This window comes from Lactuca virosa, chromosome 3 (assembly GCF_052849685.1).
Source record: "Lactuca virosa cultivar CGN04683 chromosome 3, Lactuca_virosa_CGN04683_v6, whole genome shotgun sequence".
Lineage (NCBI taxonomy): Eukaryota > Viridiplantae > Streptophyta > Magnoliopsida > Asterales > Asteraceae > Lactuca > Lactuca virosa.
The window spans coordinates 173,429,161-173,441,584 of record NC_136428.1 but is presented as its reverse complement, the minus strand read 5'-3'; positions in this window follow the sequence as shown (position 1 = coordinate 173,441,584).

The window sequence follows — 12,424 nt, the reverse complement described above, 5'->3', positions numbered from 1 at the left end:
TCATAAAACACCAAGAACAATTAGGATGAATATGGAGAGGTTATGGAGACTGGAAATCGGATTCTCCTTCTTGGAATGCAAGGTGTAACCAATTTTAGCTTATGATATATATATATATATATATATATATATATATATATATATATATATATATATATATATATATGTGTGTGTGTGTGTGTGTGTGTGTGTGTGTAGACAATCAAGGGTCATGTGTAACCCTAATCCATACCCATAAGGTTATGATCCATCCATTTGATTTGGATAACCACTTCATGGACTAACCCATAAGTCCATTACAAATCAATCATGGATCATTAGCCCAATCCATATGTATCAATTTAATTATTCTCTTTTGATCACTAAATTAATTTTTAAATTAATTCTTGATCAATACTAATTAAATAATATGATTCCTCAATTAATATATTATACTTATAATATATTAATAAATCATAATTAACCTCTTACTCATATATCCTTCCTAACATATTGCTTTGATAAATGCAACCCAAATGGACCATGCTACTATCGAGTCAAGTACATATCAATTATAGTTATGAGATTAGACACCTTTTCCAACACTACCCTCCATCAACTCCTTATAATCCGCGAAATCCTCCTCGATTCGAGTATGGATCCTATGCTTTTAGTAGTACGGGCCCAATACTACCATCCACACCTATCCGTACTTTCCTCAAGAATCATTCCAGATTCTTTAAGTATCTACCCATGTCTACTACCGACCGATCCAATCACATGGCCCCATTCTCAAAAAACACGCACCGCTAAATATCACACTAACTCCTATAAGGCACATCGTAGGTTCACATAGGATTCCCACCTCACCCTGCCATCAGTGGCTGAAGAACCCCTTATTATATCAACTAACTACTTCATGAATACAATTACATTCAACAAAACTTAAATAATCTCTCAAATAAAATACCTAACCCTACAATGGTTAGACTCAAATGAGAGCTGTGCAATAGGGAAAATCAATCATTTTACAAAAATTTAACCTTTGCAACATGTAACTTAACATATTCACTTTATAGTTAGCTCACATGAATATAGGCCCCACAAAGCATAAAGAAAGCAACATTCAGGCAGTAACACTCTATAGGCCACACAACATAAAAATGCATTCTCCAACTAACTCTCTTCTGTGATGGTAGGAACTTCTACCAACACTGCTGGTTGCCTTATGCATGCAAATTATACACAAAACGGGATCACAAAAGCTGTCAAATGAATGATTCTACCCTAAGCCCACAACCAGTAAAGGAACAGGAAATAAGGCCAAATCAGTCCTTCTAGGGTTATATGATCCTAATCATATATAATTTTTAAAGCATACACTTAGCAATAAATTCCACCAAGATAGATTCCAAATCTAACATACCCTACTAGGCTACAAGGCACCACAAAGCAGGCCATTCTATCCAACATCTTATATCCATACTAGCATGCAGTTCCAAAAAGTTCAATCAACAGGAATATACATGCATCTCTCCTAGCATTCTATCATGCAACCTTGAGCAGATCCTTATGCCTAATCTAGCATTCAATTCTCTTATACTCATACCAAAACAATAAGCATAACCTATGTATGCGTATTTTGGGAAATACTTACTTGAGCTCGACAAATTGCATACAACGCACCCCTTTTCTTAGAAAACCTTTTTAGAAAATAATTTTCTTTTAAAAGATTTTAGAAATCCTCATTTTGAGTTTAGACACACCCGAGAGCGTGCTCGATTCCCTAAAAGAAAGGTTATGATACCAACTTGAAACGTCCTAAAAATACCGAGTAAAATTTTCATTTTTAAATAATTCAAAACCATTCATTAAGTATCCCAAAAGACGATAAAAGTAAAAGCATTCTCAAAATATCAGTGTAAAATCATAAACAATCATTGCAAAATAAATCTCCAGGGGATGCAGTGCGATCAAGCCTGGGTCGTCCTTTTGAATCTGGATGTACCTAAAAATGTTTAAACCACAAAACTGTAAGCACAAAGCTTAGTGAGTTCCCCAAAATACCAAATACAATATATATGTATATAACAACACGTAGCTTGTCGGGTTTGTAACAAACCCCGAGTCCGTATCAATCCTAAGTCCATAATGACTCTATATAACAACACGTAGCTATGTTGGGTCCGTATCAACCCCCAAGTCCATATTAACTCTATATAACATCATGTAGATGTGTCAGGTCCGTATCTACTCCACATACATAAAACATACAATCATATAAACAAGGGTCACAAAGACAACAAGCACATATAGACATATCAACAAGTATCATAAAGGTAACTGTCATTCTAAAAACATAATCTAGTGAGCCAACATTGGTGCCTTGGACCCACGATTATAATGAGGAGACTCACCTAAACTACTCAACATAAGCATAATAACTACCTCAACATCAGAACATCCAACCTAAGCTTCGTAAAGCCAAATCGAAACTAACCCTTAGACAAATACTCAATTTTACCCAAGTTTGACCAAAAGTCAAACCAATCAAAAAGTCAATGGTCAAAGCAAGGTCAAAACTGTCAATCAGAAGCCCTCTACATCGTGGCCCTCATTCGTTACGTCGTGGGCAGTAAATTCCAAAACATTCGATGATTCCCCAATCACCATGTCGTGGCGGCCTATGGCCACGTCGTGGGGACTGGTCTGAACAGCTTAATCGAGCTTAATCCATTTTCTTCTAATTTCAAGAGCTCCAATGCTTAGATATGGAACATGTTATGGTGTTAATAGATAAAGTATCCAAATTTACCCCTTAAGTCATCCTAATATGCAAAAACTTCTAACCGTAAGTCCTTAATGACAACATGAGGCATGAGTTAACCCATTAAGCTCTTAATCGACCAAGACACCCCACCAAAATTTCCAGAATACCTTCATACCCAAAATACACCATAAAAATGTGTGCTTTATGGTCATGCATGACCGAATCATGACTCATCCTAAATAGGTCAAATCCAATGAAGAAAAAGGGCTCAAACATGCACATGATGCCAAATACACCAAGGAACACAAGATTTGAAACATATTGCCTCAAATGGACCTCAAAGATCCATAAAGTTGTCAACTTTATGGAATCCATTTCTTCAACCCTTACAATCATGTAGAAAAGGGACAAGAGTCCTACATCTAGAAGCGAAAACCAAAAAGCTAGAAACATGAAAACTCACAAGGGTCCAGAATATGCATAAGATGATGATGATGATGATGTTTCTCGCTGGATTAATGAATCAAAACACATTCTTCTTCTTCTTCTTCTTCTTCTTCTTCTTCTTCTTCAAGGCACCAAGAATACAAAAATGGACCAAAACTCTTTAAAGGAGGCTAGGGTTTTGAGGTAGAGGGTTGGAGAATGAAGAGGATGCCCTAATCCTCCAGAAATGTTGTTTAAATATGGGAGGAACCCCTAAAATTTCGGGCTTGGGCCAGAACAACTGCCATGTCGTGACACTCATTAAAACATGCGTTCCATTTCTTCTATGCCACGTCGTTGCATCAAAGTTTTAGCTAAAACATTTCCATCCCTGGACCCTGATAAATATTAAGATAAACCATTTTGGAACACGAGTGTTACTGTAAGGTCACACCTTATGATCTGATGAGTCAAACACTCTACAAGCTATCTGTCAGCGTCAGCGTCTAGAAACCGACAACGCCACATATCAAGCCTATCAGCGTCAGTGCTTAGTATATTTATTCTATGTAAACTTTTGTATATTAGGTAATGATATAGTTAAATACATAATAGATAGCAGCTCCGATATCTTTGTTATGAAGATCGATTCTTAGTAAAGATAAGATACAATCCCTTGAATCAAGGGATATACTTGTATAGATTAGCATATATTGAACATTAGGGTGAAACCCTAATGTCAACCTACGACTTGGTGTCATAATCGTCTTTGTGACAACCTATCTTCTTGGTGAAGACATAACCCTTTCTTGGTTAAAGGCAGTTTGGAGAACTCCATGTGTTATTTATTTTCTGTTCTTTATTTACATAGATTAGTTTTTTTTTATCTTTATACTTGAAGTGTATCCGATCGATACAAACCTTCAATTGGTATCAGAGCGCGATTTTGATAAACTCAAGTAAATCATGTCGACCTCTTTTATTCCAAAATCAACTATCTGCAACAAGATCCTTTTGTTTTGATAAACACAACTTCTTTGCTTGGAAATCAAAGGCCATGGAAGCTCTTGAGTTCATGGACTTTGATATGACCGATATTGTCAACAAAGGTCCTATCGCCGCTATGCATCAATCATACATTGATGGTGCATCTGGTAGTTAGATGAAAGGGAAATTTTTTCCTTGATATAACAAGAGAAAAGGATGCTGAATCTCGATATAAAGGCGAGAATTGCTATTGGAAACTCACTCCCTTATTCTATCTATCATTTGGTTCAAAACTATTCAACTTCTAAAGAGATGATGATTACACTATCAGCTGCTTTTGAAAATGAAAACTCCTCAAATAATGAAGGTAAGTGTCTCATGGCCCAGATCGTTGAATCTCATGCTGACACTTCATTGTTAGCGTTGGGACTCTTGACGCTGATCCTTCTCAAGCTGCTACAGACGTTAAGACAGAATGGGACACTACATCAACGTATCAGGTAAAAAATCTCGTTAATTACTCTTCTGTTGAAAACATTGAAAATAATGACATGATTGATGACCTTCATTTCGATTTATTGGTATCAAATAAAGAGAGATCTTCTCTCAGCTTTGAGTTAAAGAAACTACAAGAAAAACTCTTTTTTTTTCGAAAAAGAAAAAACTGTTGATCATGCTAAATGCATTCAACTTATTTTGAAAAACTGGGCTTCTTCTCACTTAAATGTCACAAGAATTATTAATGTTTAGATTCCAGATCTATGTGAGAATATTCTTGGAGGTGATATAGAAGGTGCTGCTTCCTTAACCAAAGTTGTTGGGACTAAACAATCCTTCTATAAAGTCGACTCACCAAATGTGTTTCTTGATTATTTGCTCTTGATCCTTCTCATCAACCCTCTCACCGTGAGTATGTTCTTCCCCCCACTAAGATTTTGCTAAAATTTCCTATATGCAATGGTGAATTTCATTCAGTAAACGAAATTATTAACATTTTTCCTCAATGCTCCATTAGTAATTCTAAACCTGAAGATCAATCAAAGTAATCTACTTATGATGAATCGTTAATGACCCACGGGACTAATGACAAGGTATCATTGGAGCATACCATCATTAACATTCCCTGTTCCAGAACTAAAACGAGAACTCTTAAATCAAATTTTCAAAGTTATTTGGATTCAACAGATGAACATAAATCAAAATCTATTGTTAAAGGAAAGAATCCTGGAATCAAGTTTTTGTTATCGATGTGGTGATGCCTCTCACAAAGTCAGCGAGTGCACTTTTGAAAAGTACTCTGTTCGCACTGAAAACATAATGACTCGTAATGAATCTCTCACAAGCCTTATATTAATGAAACTAATGGCCTAATACTCCTTGAATCTCTCAACATAATGTATCTTTAATATCGCTATATGTGATATAATAAACTGAGTGGGTAAGGTTGGGAAACCTGGTGAGGACATAGGGTTTTCAACCCACAATAATATAATTAATATGTTTAATCATCAAACAATTAACCCAATTTCCCTTCCCCACGATCTTCTTTATTCTTAAGGATCTACCCTAAGGATAATCTATGCTGAAAGTACTAGTTCAGGGATTCCTCCATAATACTTGTGAGTAGGTATTCTTCAATATTCATTCCTAAGCATTTGTCCTAAGGAATAGGGACGGAGTCCATCGCTGCCAGAGTTTATCTAATAATCACTAAGTCCATAGATGTCGATGTTATCTATTAGAACATCTGCCAATGTTATCTATTAGGCACTAAGTCCATAGCTGCTAATGTTCATTTATAAGGAACTAAGTCCATAGTTTCCTGTGTTTTTTTAGAGTACATTTGGTGAACACGTAGTTCAGAAACACCTACAAGTTGCAATCATGCCAGCGTTCCACTGGACTATCTAGAATAGTCTGTTGTTGTCATCTATACTCTGCTAGATGATGTCATCTTTAAAGTCAACGCCTCTCGTCATCTATTTCATCTTTCATCTCTCATCATATATTTCATCTTTCATCTCTCATCATCTATATCATCTTTCATCTCTCATCATCTCTCATCATCTTTCATCTACCCATCTTTACCCAAAATATTTATAGGTATAAAATACATATACAGTTTAAATCAAGTAAAACATGTATAAATCGTTCATCTAGCATAGATATCAGGAACACAGATAATAAGCATATATAACATGTATTAATATTAAATACTTCATATCTATGTGTAAGATGTAAGTAACTGTGCCCTCACTTGTTAAAGTGACAATTCGAAATTCGGACAACGCTTCGCTTCTAGAAATTGTCATTTCCTTTGACGTAACCTAGTATCATTATCACTAAGTCTTAGTCTAATATTTATTGTGACTAATTATTAGTCTAGATTCATCCTTAATTGAAAGTCTACTTCAAGATCTATCAAGTAAAGAACAACTAGGTATGATCATAATGGAGGTAGGGTCTGTTTGGTATACAAAGTATACTGTTTGGAAATCCCACTTTAAACACCTCACTAAATCCAGCCTAGACATCATCTCCGTGAGTAGATTAATCAGTATAACAACTTGGAATCAATAATAAATCTTGTCTGTAGGTTCATAATAACGATAATGAATTTAAACATAAGTTATACTTATGGTACGGTAAGCATAACTTAACTTACAGGCGGTTTAGCGAAAAACTGGACTCTGTGCGGTCACACTTCTAAACCGAAAGCTCTATTTCACGGGGCTTTCTGACGCACCGGGGCTTCACTACTAACAACTAGGAAGTGATAGAGAAAGGGTATTAGGACTATGGGGGGTTTGGGAGAGAATGGAGTTAAAAGGTGTGAAGAAATGAGTGAAATTATGCTCTATTTATAGGCTGTCTAGGGGCACCTCACTTCGTGAGACATGCGTAGGAACCAAGTCTTCGCCTGGTGCTGACACGTGGCACAGGTAAAATAACTAATCTAAAAAAAATTCATAACTTTCACATAGGAGCTCCGTTTTTGATGTTCTTTATATCCACGCGTAGATACAGACATGATCTACAAATTTCCTTTTGACCCCATCAGGTAATTCTCGACCGATCTTAAATTTAACAGTTTAAGAATATTTCAATGTTAACGACCGTGTAAAATTCAGAACTTCTACATACAGACTCCGTTTTCGACTGTCTTTTTATTGTTGAACTCCATTTAGTAAGATCTTTAATTCTCATTTAGATCATTTTGGCAAAAAATTTACCGATCTAAAATTCTATTTATGGCTAAAAGTTCTTTACTTTGATTACCATAATAGACCGATGGGTCATATTCTAATGACCTCTCATCGTATGATGCAACACTTAGACTCAGGTCTTTTTGAGTCAGATTCCAGAATGGAAGACACATTCCTTTATGTTCTAATGTGATATAATCACATTCTAGCATGTAGCATGTCTAGCTACAAGCTTCTTACTTTAACGGTGATTGCGATACTTCTATTGTTCGCTACAATTATTTTTCACTTCAATCTTCTAGCTTAAGTCGGATGCTATATCGAACTTGGTTCTCTGAACCACGTAACATACTTATCTTATCCAGACTCGATTTGATATGACCACTAGGGTCAGAATAACAATCATCTTCTTAGTCATTACCAAAACGATGTTGACGACAGACATGAACAAAACAGAATAATTTACTAGCGCCTTAGTGACCTTGTGACTTTCCCTGATCCAAGTGCGAGTCCTGTGCTTCGGGTAGTATAAGCCTCTACTACCTTTCAGACCTACTCGTACTCGTCCCAAGTATTGCCTCTCAGTTCACCAAGTCACCGTACAAGAATTTCACATAGTCATTTAACACATCAGATAATATAACTAAGGATTATATTATTTCTTGAAATGATTACATAGATATTCAAATTCACCATACACTATGCCTATTATGTTAAGCTACAACACATGATACTATTTATATGGCTATTTTATAGATCCTTACTCTTAATCCCTTGCATCGTCACCTGCTTAATCAAGGATCATCTGGAATGATCTTGCCTTTGGCTTCGGTGGCACATTTAGCCTTGTTGCTTCATTTTTCTTCGGGAAATCGTTTGACATATGCCCCTTGTCTCCGCATCAGTAGCATACCTTATCATTAAACATACAATCATTGGAATAATGACCGATCCTCAAACACTTATAACAAGTCACTTCTCCGTCACATCTCCCATATTGCTTCTTCTTACACTTCTCACACCACTTTTCTCCATTGCTATCCCCATACCTCTTGTTATTGGGGTCAGATTTTGGGAACCTGTTTTTCTTGTCGGATCTTGAAGACCCCTCAAACTTCATCTTCTCGCCTCCTTTAACCTTATTGGAGGTTCTGCCTTTGATCATTTCTTCAATAGACTTAGCAGTCCAGATGGTAGCCTCAAGAGTAGGTGCCTAGCGTACTGGCACAGTGTACTCCCATGGTAGTCCCTTTGTGTACTTATCGATTTTTGTTAGCTCGTCAGGGACGATGCGCAAAGCAAACTCCATCTTGTCCGTGAAGGCACTGGTATACTCATCAATGGACATGTTGTCCTTCTTTAACGTCATAAACTGGTTCTCCATCTCTAGCATGTTTTGGGCTGAGCAGAACTTGAATTTAAGGTGTACCAATAATTTTGCCCATGTCAGTTGTAGTGGCTCATTGGGGCTTATGATCTTTCGTAAAGTGTTCCACTAACGAACAGCCCACCCCTAAACTGAAGCACAATATAAGTGGTTTGTAGCTTTCCCTTGCAACCACATGTTATGAAAGCTAGCTCCATCTCGGAGATCCAGTCCATAACTCCGATTGGATCTTCTTTCCCAGTAAAAGTTGATGGTTTGCAAGTCGTAAAGTCTTTATACTTTCATTTGTGCCTTTCAATTCATTCATCCTGGTTATTTCTCTTAACCACTTGTGCTTCGACTTGACTAACGTTTCTACTATAATTTACTTCTTCTGACTGTTCAATGTTTAGTTCAGGTTGTATAATGGGTACAGTAGGTTTATCCATATTAAGCAACATTTGTCTCATCTCCTCCCTTTGTTCGACCATCATAGCGCGAATCTTTATTGGAATCCTGACATCGTGATTGGCTTGGGTGTAGCTGCTACCTCTGGTGCATGCTCTTTCACTTGTGGCTCTGGCTGCTAATTACCGTTTCCCCATCCGCTTCAAGTTCTCACCATGTCGTTCTATACGCCAAAGCTGTAACAATCCAGAAATCACGACATAAAAATTTTTGTTTTTAAATTAATAAATTGTTAATACAAATTTTTTCTATAAAACCGGGGTAACCAATATTTAGCAAAACATCTTTTAACTAGAGTAATACAGAGTGCGGAACCATGTGGTGTGTGCTCTGCAATAATCCCGAGCTCTTCCATTTGAAAAACCGGAGTACCTGAAACATAAAGTAAAAACCGTAAGCACAAAGCTTAGTGAGTTCCCCAAAATACCATACAACATACAACCACATATTATCAAGCACGTACATATAGTTTCCATGGGCTACCCCCATGGTCTTTATCTATTATGCCATGGGCTCCCCTATGGTCTTTACCTGGAATGCCATGGGCTTCCCCCCATGATCTGATATCCACCTGCCACGGGCTCCCCCCGGAGTCTTCCATGCAAGTATCACATAGACGATTAGCATACCACATAACAGATAATGGGCCAGTATTGGTGCCTTTGACCCATGGATATAGTGAGGAGAGTCACCTCGCACTGCTGAAACATATAGAAAACCCTTGGCTGCTGGCTGACAGATCCTCAACTACCAATAACAAAAAATACCCAATTAACAATTGGGTCCTAATCCATAATCATAACTTCGAACCTGGGGTAAAAAGACCATTTTACCCCCAACCTAGCCTTGACCAAAACTATGACCCTAACTGTAATCTGAAAGGCCCCAAAGGCCAATTAATTAATCAATGGCCCAATTTTCCAAATTAGGCCCAAGCCTCTACATGGGCCTTACCTTAAGGTCCAATGGACCTTATCCTAAAGCCCAATAATTTCCTTGGTCCAAAAAACTATTTTTCAGATGTCCACGAAGGCCCACAACAACTTAGTCCAAGAAATGGCCCAAACCAAGGCCCATGATTGCGAAGTCCAATCTGATTGAGTACACATGGCGTACTCAGCTGTACGCTGCGCGTACTCACTGGATGGCTTGTACACTACACGTACTGGCTTGTACGCCCAACATACTCCCCTCTTAATTCCACCTTTTCCATTAAGTACTTAATGTTTAGCCCATAAGTCCAAACCATAGATCTGAGTCCCAAATAATGTCTAGACCCATAAAGTCACTGACTTGGTGACTTTGCATGCCCCAAATGAACCCAAACTCAAAATATAACACTCTACTATCATGGAAATGGTTCTAAATCATGCATGGATGGATTTAAACTCTAAATGTGCCAAATTTAAGGACCTTGAACCTCAGAAACACTAAGTGGGGCAACTCAAAGTTCCTGGAATGGAATCAAGACCAATAGATCTCATTCTTGGGACCAAAATGAACCATAACTCATAGATGGTAGATCTAAGACATTAATCATTAAGTTTTAAGCTTTATACCTCCAACAAGCTGAAAATGAGACACATAAGCAAGATCCATATGCTCTTCCTTGATTCCTATCCTTGCACCAAGCTCCATATTCTTATAAATGGACCAAATACTCCAAAAATGGACACCGTTAGCTCAAGATGTCACCATGAAGACTTAAGGACGAATTCTAGGATTTTAGAGAGTGGGGTTGACTTAGGAAATGAAGAAAAAGGCTAACATAATGCTTATATAGGGTACAACTCTAAAATTAGGATTTTCAATTTGCCCTCCGTAGGCCCCGCGTACCACCTCGTACGCTCAACGTACGAGGTCTCGCATCCCAACCCAAAACTCGCACCTACGTTGCACGTACTCACCACTATGCCTTGCGTAACCGGCTCTGCATCAGTACACACTGCGTACCTCCCTGGTACGCCCCGCGTACTAGGGTTTTCCCCAAACTCTAATTCTTCCGAAGGCAATAACTCTCTCGATGCAACTCCGATTCCGACGTTCGTTATATCCATATAAAGGAACCGAGACACTCAATACTTATACCAATTTATACTCACCCTAAGATATCACAAACGAACATCCGCTTTCCATAAAAACCCGAGCTGACAAATTACCAATATGCCCCTTTGATTCCGAACACAAACTGAATACCCGGACTATCCAAAATACCTAAACCACTCCAACTGAGTCCAGAACTCAACTTCTCGATGGTCTGAAGCCTACTAATACCCAGTCCTTCGATCATCAACTCAAAATCGAAACAATGCGGAACAGGATGTTCCAAAAGCAGACGTTCGAAGTAAAGTGAAGAGAATTAAGATAGGAAAACTTTATTTACGATAGATGTATAAATCTCCTTATTACTTCGAAAAGTTACATGCCAGTCCTAATACCGTAATTAAACGTTTAGAAATCTGAACACACAAAATTTCCAGATCCAGTCGGAAATATACCATAGATCCGATCACACGATAACATCATAAAGCATATAAGGCATCTTATAGCATAAATCATTTAGCATATAAAAGCAATTTAGGCAACTTTCCTAAAATAAGCTAGTGCTCGTGTCTATCCAGGCATATTTCCTAAATATAGTAGACACTCATCTCACAATCATCGCTTAGCATTCTAAGTTTAAGTCTAGAAATAAATCCTTACTCCTAGTTTGCTTAAACTAATGCTCTAATACCAACAGTGACATCCGTAATTCCACGGCCAGAAAAGACCGATTTGTATATTTTATTTAAAAATCAGAGTATCCTTTTGAAGAATAATATTGTGGAATTTGTTCCCAGAAAAGATGATAATGATGTTATCAAAGCATTTCAGATGAAATGTATTTTTATTTATATTAAGACATTGGGATGTCATCATCAATACAGAAACACAAGAATAACGAAATATTACAAGCCTTACAGTAATTAAACTAATGGCCTAATACTCATTTAATCTCTTAGCAGAATGTATCTTTAATATCGCTACCTATGATACAATAAACTGAATAGGTCACGTTGGGAAACCTAGTGAGTACACAAGGGTTCCAACCCACAATAATATAATTGATATGTTTAATCATCAAACAATTAACCCAATTTCCCATCCCCATTATCGTCTTTATTCTTAAGGATCTACCTTAAGGATAATCTATGCTGATAATACTAGTTCAAGGATTCTTGC